Below are 12699 nucleotides of genomic sequence, written 5' to 3'. Positions count from 1 at the left end.
ATTATTCCTCAAGAGGAAGGTATAAAATAGCAGCATCTTGCTGGTACGTACCTACGGAGCAGAAACCTGGAGGCATAGAAAGAGGGTTCAGCTTCAATTGAGTACGAGACAGCAAGTGGCAGAAAGGAAAATAGTAAGTGTAACCTTAAGAGACCAGAAGACCGCTGAGTGTATTAGGGTCAAACAAACTGGGGATAACGATATCATAGTGGACATCAAGAAGAAATAAATAGTTATGGGCTGAGCATGGAACGCGTAGGCAGGATAACGGCTGGAACTTAAAGATAACTGAATGGATTCCCAGAGAAGGCAAACGAGTCAGCGGGAGGCTGAAAAATTGGTGGGCAGAGAAGAATCATTGCCACAGCCCATAGTGGAAAAAAGTTCAATTTATCCAACGCGAGAATGCTAACCTACACAAAGAGCGCAATCAGATTAAGGCTCTACTACATGCAGCCCAACCCCTCTAGCCACGCGAGAACATGAGAAAATCCCGCCACTCCGGCTGCTGTACGATGAGCAAAAAGTCGCGCAGCTACCGAGCAGACCTACGAAGAGCCTCTAACGATGTCGAGCAGAATGGCTCACATGACAGCCTTAGAGCAGTTCTGCTCCAATATATTAGTCGAGTTGAACCCTCTAAAATGCAGAACAATGAATTGTCTGCACGTCTCGGAATTCTAGAAGCCGACCGACATCACATGATGCAGGGACGGCAAACAAACCATCGGTAAATAAGGCTACCTCCAGCAAAATAACCATCTGGCAATGCGATTGTCTTAGCTTCCCTAAAAGGAAGGACACCTTGCAACAGTTGCTGCGTTCTACAGCTGAAAGGCATTCTGTCCTCCTTCTTCAGGAAGCGCTCACTGATAATCTGGCACTGCCGGGTTACAGGGTTGAGCACGGGTTTCAGAAGGGTAAACGGGGGATCACCATATTTATATCAAAGAGTTTAGCTTACCTCAAACATGAAGTTCACCCTGATCTCAAGGTAGAACATATCTTGATCGAACTCATATCAAATTCGCATCTTAAGCAATCGGTTGTCATCCTAAACGTTTACAGCTCACCAGCTCACCAAAATAAAATTTGAAAACCCTCTTTTAGAAAACGAATAAGATAGTTGGAGACACACCCTCCTGATTGCTGGAGACTTAAATGCTCCCAATCTAAACTGGGGATATGGTTACTTCCATGCTAAGGTAAAATCACTGGCTGCGCAGATAGCCCACTACTGCTTAACGCTCTTCATGAACCCCACATTCCCTACTTCCACAGGGACATCGTCTACTAGAGACACAGCGCCTGACTTGGCCCTCACGAAAAATGCTCGTAACCCCACATGGCTTAACACCCAAATGGACCTATATAGTGATCACTACCTTTGTAGCATCACTCTTGGCGTTTCTACTCCCACACCTCGTAAATTCAAAGTCGTACACTGGGATCAGTTTCGCGATATCAGAAAGAACGATTAAAACAGTTACACTACTACTAGCGATCTCTTCGCACGTCTCGAAGAAGGTGTAATCAAGGCAACTAAAGAAATCGAAATCACATGCAAAATCGGACACATAGACAGTCGCCTTGCTCACTTCATTGAAGCTCAGCAAGCACTCCTAGCGAAATGGAAAACACAGAATCTTAACAGACGCCTTCGTAAAAATATTGCATGAATTAAACAAACAGATTGAAGAACATTGCCGCACGCTGGATAAATAGCAATATGATGAGGCATGCAAAACCGCAGATGCAAAAATGCGCAGAGGCTCCAAATGGAACACACTCAAACATCTCGTAGGTGACAAACCTACGAAATCAGACCGACATGTAACTATAGACAGAATAATACACGAGCTTCGCCAAGCTGATTTGACCAACGACCAAATAATTAATGAAATCGTAGCCCGTTGCCTCTGCACTTAACAGAGCTCCAACGCAGACTGTGCACCTCCACCCCCACAGGAAGGAGACGACCCGTTGGGCTCCTCCATCATGTGCGCGGAAATAAGAACAGTACTCACCAACCTAAACTGCAACTTGGCAGCAAGGCCAGAAGGCATAACTAACAATTGGCTTAAAAATTTTGTTGAAGAGGACGTACAAGTTCTCACAAAGCACATCAACAAGGTGTGGGAGACCGGTGAAGTACCGCTAGAATGGCGAGAAGCCGCTGTAGCTCTTATATAAAAGCCGGGTAAACCCCTTGAGATAGGCGCGCTCCGACCCATTTCCTTTACTTCGTGTGTAGGCAAAGTGGCCGAGGACGCCATATTCAAACGAGAAACCAAATACGTGGAGGAACATATTCTCCTACCATTCAATCAAGTTGGCTTTGGCCCTTTCGTGTCAACACAACACGTAATGTTAATGCAAAAGCACCAGGTACTCTCTGTTAAAACGTGGGACACCGAAGCAGTCCTAGCACTAGATCTCGAAACGGCATTTGACAAGGTTAAACACGCACACATCCTACGGTTCATAACCGAAGCAGGCCTCGCCACCCGTTTTTACAAATACATACGCTCCTTTTTGAGAGACCGGAAAGCGACCATCCGACTTGGATCGCTATTTTCCAAGACGTATGAACTCGGCCGAAGAGGCACCCCACAAGTGTCTGTCCACTCCCTATTTTTATTCAGTCTTGCCTTGAGTGCACTCTCGTGTGAACTCGGCACGATTGATGGCCTCGTCCTTGCCTTCTACGCAGATGACATCACCATCTGGATTGAGGACGGCGTTGAAGGTGTGGTCAAACGCAGGTTACAGAAAGCAATGGACATAATCCAGGACTATCTAGACCAAACGGGCTTGCAATTGTCAGCCACTAAATTCGAATTACTTTTTTGCAGGCCAAAATGGGGTCCTAAGTGGCTCACTTCCATACCATTAACGTACACACTGCGGATGGTACACACATAGATCAAGTCACCTCGGTAAGAATTCTGGGCACAATAATGCAAAAGGGTGGCAGAAGTTATCTCAGCATAGAGCATATAGCGGCCAAAGCATAATCCATGTCACACTTAATCAGACACGTTGCTAATAAGAGAGGCGGACTCTCTTAGGTAAACTCACTGCGTCTCTTCCACACATTTCTCATGAGCCATATCAACTATGTGACTATAGCTCATCAATGAAACAAGGGCGATAAAAAGAAACTAAATCTCAACATTCGTAAAAGCATCAAACAAGTACTAAGACTACCCGCCCTTACCAATATTAAAAAGCTCACGGCCTTGGGCGTTCATTTCACAATCAGTGAAATCGCCGAAGCCCAAAGTATCGCTCAACTAGCCAGACTATCTTCCACAGAGGCAGGCAGATAACGTTTAGCTCACTTGAAACTCACGTCCCCCTTTTCTACTCAATGAGAATGCACCCTGTCCCGCTTGATCAGGGATCGCACTCCGGTACCTCCACTCCCACGTAACATGCACCCGGATAACAACCAGGCTCGTCGTAAAGCATGCGCCACCGTGCTACTGAAGACTGCGGCTGCTATGCCTCACTCGGTCGCATTTGTAGACACCTCAAAGTACCCATACTATAAGCACTATGTAGCAGCTGCAACCTCGCTACAAGGAGAACTGCTCATAGCCCTGACGCTCGTAAACTCGGACCCTGACCATGCAGAACAGGTAGTAATCGCTTTAGCAATGGCGAACACGACCCAAAATACAATATACACTGATTCCCGGGCCACAGCCTAGGCTTTCTATGTGGGCTCGGTCTGTAAAGAAGCAGTCCGCGTTCTTTTGTGTGCCCCGCGGACTGACACCAAGCATTTATTTTGGTTCTCGGGGCATTTGGGCTCTCACGCCCACTCCCTCTCCCAAAACGCCAATGAACTTGCTCACTCCCAGGCGCGAGGCCTTACTCACCGCGTCAGGAGAGAGGGTGGCCTACTGCCTAAGGGCAAAAAATGCCTCCAGAACCAACTGCAGACTTCTGGTATAATCTGTCAGCCCTATCATCTCGAACGTTGAGAGTTTCTATTACCGCACCCTCGACTCAAACGACCGCAAGCACTATGTTTGCGTCTCCTACAAAAAGAACAATATACCTCACCGGCTGTTTATGCGAAATTCATAAGCGAACTGTGGCCGGGGTGCTCCTGATGCGGCATCTGGCGATGAAACTTACAACATATGCTGTGGCAATGCCCCGAGTTGCGCGTGGACTACCAGTTTCCAATCACAGAAAAGGAGTGGGATGCTCTCTTCACAAGTTTCCACGAGTACGACCAAGTTCAGGCCATCCAGAGGGCTCTTGACATGGCCGTCGAGTTTAAACTTCCGGTCCCGTCATGAGCACGGTCCACAGCCGGGGCCCCTTAGGGGGTCATCGCCTCCTCAGGACCAACTAACGTTATTCAGTCAGTCAGTGAGTCAGTGAGTCAGTCAGTGAGTCAGTCAGTCAGTCAGTCAGTAGGTCGGTCGGTCGGTCGGTCGGTCGGTCGGTCGGTCGGTCGGTCGGTCGGTCGGTCGGTCGGTCGGTCGGTCGGTCGGTCGGTCGGTCGGTCGGTCGGTCGGTCGGTCGGTCGGTCGGTCGGTCGGTCGGTCGGTCGGTCGGTTGGTCGGTCGGTCGGTTGGTCGGTCCATCAGACAGACAGACAGTTTCGATGGAGCCTCAGCGATTGCATTGCAGTCTTTCTGCAGCGGAAGCTGATCTTTTCGCAAGAAATACGAGCAGCTGGCCACCCCAGGCGTCCTTGCGTTGGTCCACTTAAATGTGGGGGGCGTCGACTGGCGACATATACAAAATGTAGAAGGGTTGCATGTAGAAATAAAACTAATGCTAATACAAGGAACGTTACCTAGCCATACCTTCGAGCATGCAATAGAAATAATAAAATAATAGGACACCGTTACATATCTGGTGACGTTTAGAAGGCAAGAGAGAAAAGAAATGAAAAGTGGGAATACCAAGAAAGTGAAAGATAACATGACAAAGCATCATGATATCCCTTTTAAAGCGCACAGAGAAAGAAAAACATGAGATATTTCTTTTAGTACACCAAGACAAGTAAAAATCAGGGGTATGTGACGTCCTATGTATGAGCGCCATTGCAGGATGCTTATGTTTTTGATCACCCGTGTAAACGCACAGTAAATTTTTGCATATAATAATTCTGGGAAGATTTAGTGTTAAGACAAAAAATCTCATTGCACTATAGAGAAGATAAACGCCGTTTCAAAAAGCAAAGGGTGCTACTCTCAGGTGGTAATAAGGTCACGTTCTAAGGCATGCGATGCTTCGAATATTAGGTTTGTACAACGCCTCCCATTCTAAAGTTCAGTAAACCTTTATAAATCCGCCCTAATATTGTAAGATGGCCCAGAGCTGATGTGAGCCTAAACTGAAGCTCAACACGAACAAAAACACCCAACCGCTTGACGCTGCTCAGCAAGTGTCACTTGGGGTACCGTTGCGGTATCTTTTCTTTAACAAAGAAGTGCTTCGCCAAAGCTCCCCGTTGTAGAGTTTTCATTTCATGAAAATCTTCATGTGGCTGCCAGCGAAGCAGAATATCATTGTTGAAGTCATTTATCGGGGATTTTCATGAAAGTCAGTCAAAAATAAACAAACTGTGCATCTCAGCAATTCGATGCCTACTAACGAGACATTAGTTACAAAAATGTCCGCAATTATTTTAATGAGAACTGCGACAGCAATGAAGTGTACTGGTGAAACAAACGCAAACTTCAAATTTATTGTCAAACTGCACAGCACAATGTCGTAGCACATCCTGCGTCAAATGAGTATAGCTATTCAGAATGTGCTGGCTCCTTTTGTTATCAATCGCATATATATGGCACAAGCAAGTAGTTCTGTCGTCTAGACAATGCGCGCTGCGAGGACGTTTTTAGCATGCGTCATCTTGGCAGTGCCTCGCTGAAGCTTCACTGAAATAGAAAAGGTAGTTTTCATTGTGGAACTCAACGATTTCTATGCCTATCGCTTTATTTGTGTGAAACTTGCCGCTGGAACGGAACAAACGGAGAATGCGTACGTCGGTTTTTTTTCGTTCACAGTTTCGGATTTTTTCCAACTCCAGCTTTGTAACCGATTTGACTATACACAACCGGGAACTGCGATAATGCTATGCACTTCTTGTCTACAGCTGTTTGCTCTTTCTTGCAAAACGACATCCCCGAGCGAAACTAAATTTTGAATGATACGTGGGGGTTTAACGGCCCAAAACCGTCATATGATTACGAATGCCCGCGTAGTGGAGGGTACCAAAAATTTCGACCTCCTGTGGTTCTTTAATGTGTACCAAATTCTCAACACACGGACCTACAGCGATTACGCCTTCATCAAAAATTCAGCCGCCGCAGCGGGGTATTGATCTTGTCCCCAGCGGGTCCGCAGCCGAGTACCTTAGCCACTAGACCACCGCGGTGGGGTCACATCAGATTTTTCAGGTGGTACTAATCCTGAGGTAGCCTGGATTCAAGCAATACGCTCGTCCGAGTCTGCTGTGACCTAATGTTGTTCAAGAGGCCTCCTATTTTTCAGCCAAACATGCCCAGCTATATTACGGGTACTGAAGGCGATTCCACAACTAAGCTGGTAGTCGCAATACAGAAACCTAACAACATTCTATTTCAGAAGTCACGTAAGGGGCTATACTCCGCCCTATAATACCGGGCAGAGCACCAGCCTGTGGGACAACGTGTCATATTCACAGTGTTATTTTCTGCATAACCTAATAAGATAGCTAAATATACAAGTTAGCATAACCTCATAATTTAGCTGAAGAGTCTTATATTCTGCGTAACCTTAAAAGGTAGATAAACGCAAAACCATTAGAAAAAGTTCTGTGAATTGCTCAGGCCATACGAAACTGCTGCCCACAGTGATGCATTATTCATCATTGCTTTATTATTATAATCTTCGCATGTATATTTCTATTAGACCATATGCGAAATATCATGTTAGCGTATTGGAGAGATGGGGAGCGGGCATTTTGCGTTGGAAGTCTTGCGTAGCCACATGTCAGTGCTATAAGTTATTTAAAATAAACACACATGAGTGAAATTGTTTCCTTGTAGTCGATTCCTCTTTTTTCAAGCTTTCAGCACTTTTTGCTGCAAAGAACTTTCATCTGCCGATTGTAGAGAATGAAGACAGGTACTCTGCCCTGCCAGACATTTTCCATATCATAGTGACAGGGATTTTGTTAAACAGCGAAAGTAAGCAAAAGAATACCGTAATGTTCTTCTGTGGACCAAAATCACCAAAGGCAGTGCTCGAAACGTCTGCAACATTGATGGTTTCAGGAACTGAACGATGAGGAAGGACGGTCGCCGAAAAACCTAACAATGGCAGTAGAAACCAAATGACACCGCTTTTGAGTGGAAGAAGCAAGCCCCGTAATCCTCCACTCTGTCTTCTTTAAACGCCGCATTAATTCGTTTCCCATTTAGAGTTATATATATTTGAAACTCGTTCAGCAAAGATGGTGCATGCTTCTATGCCGAATTCATAGCTAAAGTAAAAAAAAATATCACGGTTCTGTTCGCTCACCTGTGTTGGAAAAAAATAACTTGTTTTGAAGTTTCCATGCGATTAGAATAGAATGCAAACGTTCGAGTTATGTTTTACCATAACTGGATAATCTTCCCGTGACTTGGCTTGACTTTATAACTATACCATAACTTTTGTCGAGTATTCAGATTACGTGACATCTAGTTGTAATTGGTTTAGTTTTGCAGAGCTATCTATAGCATAGCCATGTATACAAAGGGGTTTGGAATTGAAAATGAGCGTCAGGTGGAGGAGAAAGAAAAATGGCGTCTGCTGTCATTCTATTATTTCGTCTCACGGCATCACTTGGCTTCACGCATGTGAACCATGTACAGCAAGGTTCTCAAAATCACATCTGCGACGGGGCCACATTCACATAATTTTGTCCCTCTAAAATCTGGGACAGTGAAGAAGCCTAAATAGGGGTAGAGAGTGGGAAGGGAGATAATAAAACGCCTGTTAACTTTAGCATCTGAAAGGACTTTTTGTTTTTTCTTTACATGTGGGCTACTTCTTATTACGACAGTGAAAACATCGAAGATAAGCGGGCTAAAATCTAGACGCTGATCTTGAGGTACAGAACTTTCGTTCCGCGAGTATGCTTCCACAGAAGTTTACCGTGTAATAACCCTTCGCACAAAAAACAAAATTTTGAGAAGCATAAAAGAGAGGAGGTGCATAGAGTGGGCGTGGTGGCAGCACCACTGTGGCAATGGCTTAGGAGCTTCGCTTTCACGTTATACAGGTCGTCTTGGTCTGGCTACCGCTCATGGTTCACTCCGGAAGGCCGGTTGACACCCCTGCCAAACAGCTGCAGTTTCCAAAAGATTGCGGCTTTTCTACGGATCCGAGTGCCTGCGCCGACACACCTGAGCCTTCCAGGCCATTCGGGACATCGTCATTGTCAGAGACATCGTTCTTATCAAGCACGGAGGAAGGAAAGGTAAGGAGAGGCCCTGACGTCACTCGTTGTGAAGCCGCGATGAAGCCGGAATTCGGCCATATTGACTAGGCAAATTCTCCTCTCTTGTTTACATATGAATGCGGAGCAGAAGGCGCGACTCCCTCTCCGGCTCGGAAATCACGTGGGCTGCGCAGCGCGTGTGTCGTGATGATCCGAAACTAATGGAACTGGGCTCATCACTCTGAGCCAGCGGGACACCTTCAGCGAAATCGCTTCGTCCGAGTAATAACAGGGAGTAACAGCTCGCCGACAACGAAGCAACTACAAGAGAACGCGCCCTAGATGCACTGACAACGGCGAGTGCTTTCACGTCATTAATTCAGCAACTGTACAGACAACTAGATCGGTCGTGCGCCTTCTACGGTTGCATTCTGCCACGCGGCCGACGCAGCGTCCTGCCACTGGGTCCGTATTCCACGTGAAAATCACCGGCGTCAGCATTCTGCGACCGTGGTGACTGAGCACGGTGCTAGTAACAGTTGAACTTGGTTGATGTTACGTTGAGATTACATGCGATACTGGTGGAGAGTGTACAAAGCGGAACAGAAAAGGTGTTTTAATACGCACATGCAAGTTGTTACTGTACACACACAACACGAAACTACGTATGTGCACATGGTCCTCACGGCGTCTTGCTGGGCTCAACAGCGTCGTCCGTTGTCACAAGCAGGAGCACTGCTCAACCGTCACTGACCTGCAAGGCGTTCGTCGTCATTCAGCTTCGTCATGGTGCCAACGCCATTTCGCTGAACACTAACTGCTTCATCCGCGTCATCCGCCGCACGACACATGGACATGCACTTGTTCTACGCACTGTTGAAACCCCGTGATGGACAAAGGGATTTGTAAACGTTGCCAAGAGTAATGTAACAGCCAGAAGAACACTGCGTAACCAATAACGCGGCGCAGAGCACAGATATTGTCCGCCACGGCTCAGCACGAGACCTGGGGAGGCACACATTCCACCGCCAGCCGCGGCTGCTCAATGCTAGACCAGCTCCACTGCGCAACACGTAACCATAGCAACGCCGCCATTGTGCCTAGTGAATATGGCCACCATGATGTCATTTCTGCCACACTTTTTACGCCCTGCGCCGGCTGGGCATGCCCTCTCCTTACCTTTTTCCTTCCTCCGTGTTATCAAGCAATAAAAGCGGCAACAGCGGACGTCAGTGGTTTAGTGGGCGTGAAGGCAGCACCACTGTGGCAATGGCTTACGAGCTTCGCTTTCACCTTATACAGGTTGGTGAAACCTATTCATTATATGATAAGAAGACAAGTAACCGTTGTTTACTGCTGCTTCTACGCCCACAGGTGTTATACGTCTTGTTGCAAGAGTGTACTAACGCCCTTTGCTCGCTACTCTTGTGTTGCGGTGACATTGAAGCAAACCCAGGGCCTCCAAATGACCCCTGGGCCACTAGATGATGTTGAGAACAACACAGCTTCTCCTCATGCGCGTCATAAAGAAGTCATGGCAATGCTTTCTAAGATAAGTGCCCGCTCTGATTCAGCTGCCGTTGAGCAGTCCAATTTGGCAAAGGCGATCGACGAGGTGAAAACCAACCATCAACTTGTGGCGAGCATATTATGTGAGATTGAAAGGCGGCTTTCGACGGTTGAACTGCGGACTTACTCGGTTGCTGACATTGAGAAGGAATCGCAGGTCACGAATGAAGCTATCGGCAGCATCACTCAAACAAATGACGCGTTGGTGTCCCGTCTAAACGACATCGAGGACAGAGCCTGAAAATGCAACTTAGTGTTTTTTGGTATGCCCGATAAAAATGAGACCTGGCAAGCTACTGAACAGGCACTCACCAACTTGCTCTCTAGTAGCCTTGGCGCCGAGTTTCACCCGAACGCAGTTGAAAAGGCCCATCGATTTGGTGGTCCATATAGACGCGAGAAAACTCGACCAGTGATAGTCAAATTTGCAAGCCTTAACTTGTGCTGGCACGTCGATCTAAGTTGAGAAGTCATAATGTCTCTGTGCCGGAGGACTACTGTCAGGCTACAAGAACAGCGCGTAAGATGCTGCACAATTATGCAAAATTATTGCCTGGCCAACCCGCTTTTCAGCTTCGTTACGACAAGCTCGTTGTTAACCACAGAAACTATTCTTATGATGCTTCCGCGGGCATTATTCGCGAGACTACTGCGCATTCTCGCAGTAATGGCAGCGAATCCCGCATCAAAAATGGGGCCCACTCAACTTCCGATCACAGCCATGACCTTCACGCACGTTCATTGCCTGATGCCGCACTTTTGTCACGTGCGGAGACATCTAATGCCTCCTCATAACAATCAGCAAGGGGAATTTCGGTGCTCTACACGAACATCCGTAGTATAATGGGATAGCGTGACGCTTTTGACGCTATTATCGATTCTTGTGAAGCCGACGTGATTGCCGTGACCGAGACTTGGTTGATTGCTCATGTTTGCGATAACAAAATGTTTACTATTTCCAAATCGGTGAACATTTACCGCCGCGATAGAGATGGAAGACAAGGCGGTGGTATTTCGCTTGCCATTTCGAAGCGTTTCAAGTCCTTTCTTATAAACGTGACGTCTACATTGGAAGTGATATGGTGCGGGTTGGTTGTGAATAATAAAACGCTTGTTCTTGGCGTCTGTTACCGCCCCCCAGATACAGATATCAGCTTTGATCAAGAGTTTGACGATAACAAAAATGAAATTACAATGCAGTACCCATCTTCTTCGATAACTATTCTCGGCGACTTCAACTATCCTACCATAATGTGGGCGTCATCGATACCATATTTCGTGCCATTTTCTTCAAATTCCCAATGTTTTCTCGATACTTGCAACCTGTTCAATTTTATGCAGGTGGTGAATAACCCAACTCGCGTCACCAATTCTTCATCGCACATTCTTGACTTGATTCTTACAACAATGCCCGACAACATTCATACACTAATCTCACTTCCTGGTCTCAGCGATCACTGTCTGCTACAATTTCACATACGCAACAGCATGCCAACTGCTACTAAGAAACGCAAGGTTATCTATAACTACAATGCTGCAAACTTTGAAGCAGTGAACCACGAACTCTCTCTATTTTACGACGCTTTTATACATGAATTTGATAATAGAACCGTGCAGGAGAACTGGGATCTGTTTGTTAACAAAGTCTACGAACTTACCCGCACCTTTGTTTCCTTGAAGCCTATACCTGTGAGCTCTTGCTCATCCTGGTACATTACATAGTTAAAGCGACTTTCTAACAAAAAGAAACGCTTGTTTCGTGCTGCGAAACTCCCGAGTACGGATGAACGCCGGCGCTCCTACGAGAGTGCTGCGCGAGTTTACTCGTCAGCAGTTTCGGATGCTAAGGCTAACTTTCTGTCTAACACTCTGCCATCAATGCTTGTCAGCAACCCTAGAAAGCTTTGGAAAACTATTACAAATGCCAACGACAGTGAAATTGTACTTCTTGACTCGGACGGCCTTCCCGTATCTTCCGAGATGTGTGCAGCACGTCTGAACGAAAATTTTTACGGAACGTTTCAGTATCGTCCACTTGTGCTACCGTCTCTTTACCAGCGCGCAACTATCCATGAATGTCTGTTATAGTGACTGATGCTCATGGAATTGTAAAACTAATTGAATCACTCAGGGTGTCCTCTGCTTGTGGTGTTGACAATATAAACGCAAGAATCCTGAAAGAAACTAAGCATGCCTCATCTATGTTCCTGTGTAAAATATTCCAACAGTCTTTGAATGAAGGTGTGGTGCCACGCGTTTGCAAAGAGGCAAAGGTGGTTCCGCTACACAAATCAGGAGACAAGCATTCTGTTACTAATTACCAACATATTTCACTTACTTCTATACCATGCAAACTTTTGGAGCACATCATCTTCTCTAACTTGGTCACCTTTCTAGAATCAAATTCGTTCTTTAGCGCGTCACTGCATGGATTTAGAAAGTCATTCTCATGTGAAACGCAGTTGCTTTGTTTTACCCATTCATTACATATCATTCTAGATTGGAGTTCACTGGTCGACTGCATTTTTTTAGAATTTTCGAAGGCTTTTGACAAGATTAATCATCACCTACTACTATATAAGCATAGGACTCCTAATATTGATGGCGGCATTCTTGCTTGGATGAAGTTTCTTTAATCGCTCACAATTCTTTTTTGCTAACAACTACAGCTGCTCATCTTCTTCTCC

The sequence above is a fragment of the Rhipicephalus microplus genome, chromosome 2 (genome assembly GCF_043290135.1).
Source record: "Rhipicephalus microplus isolate Deutch F79 chromosome 2, USDA_Rmic, whole genome shotgun sequence".
In the NCBI taxonomy this organism is placed as follows: Eukaryota; Metazoa; Arthropoda; class Arachnida; order Ixodida; family Ixodidae; genus Rhipicephalus; species Rhipicephalus microplus.
This window is presented reverse-complemented; position numbering follows the sequence as displayed.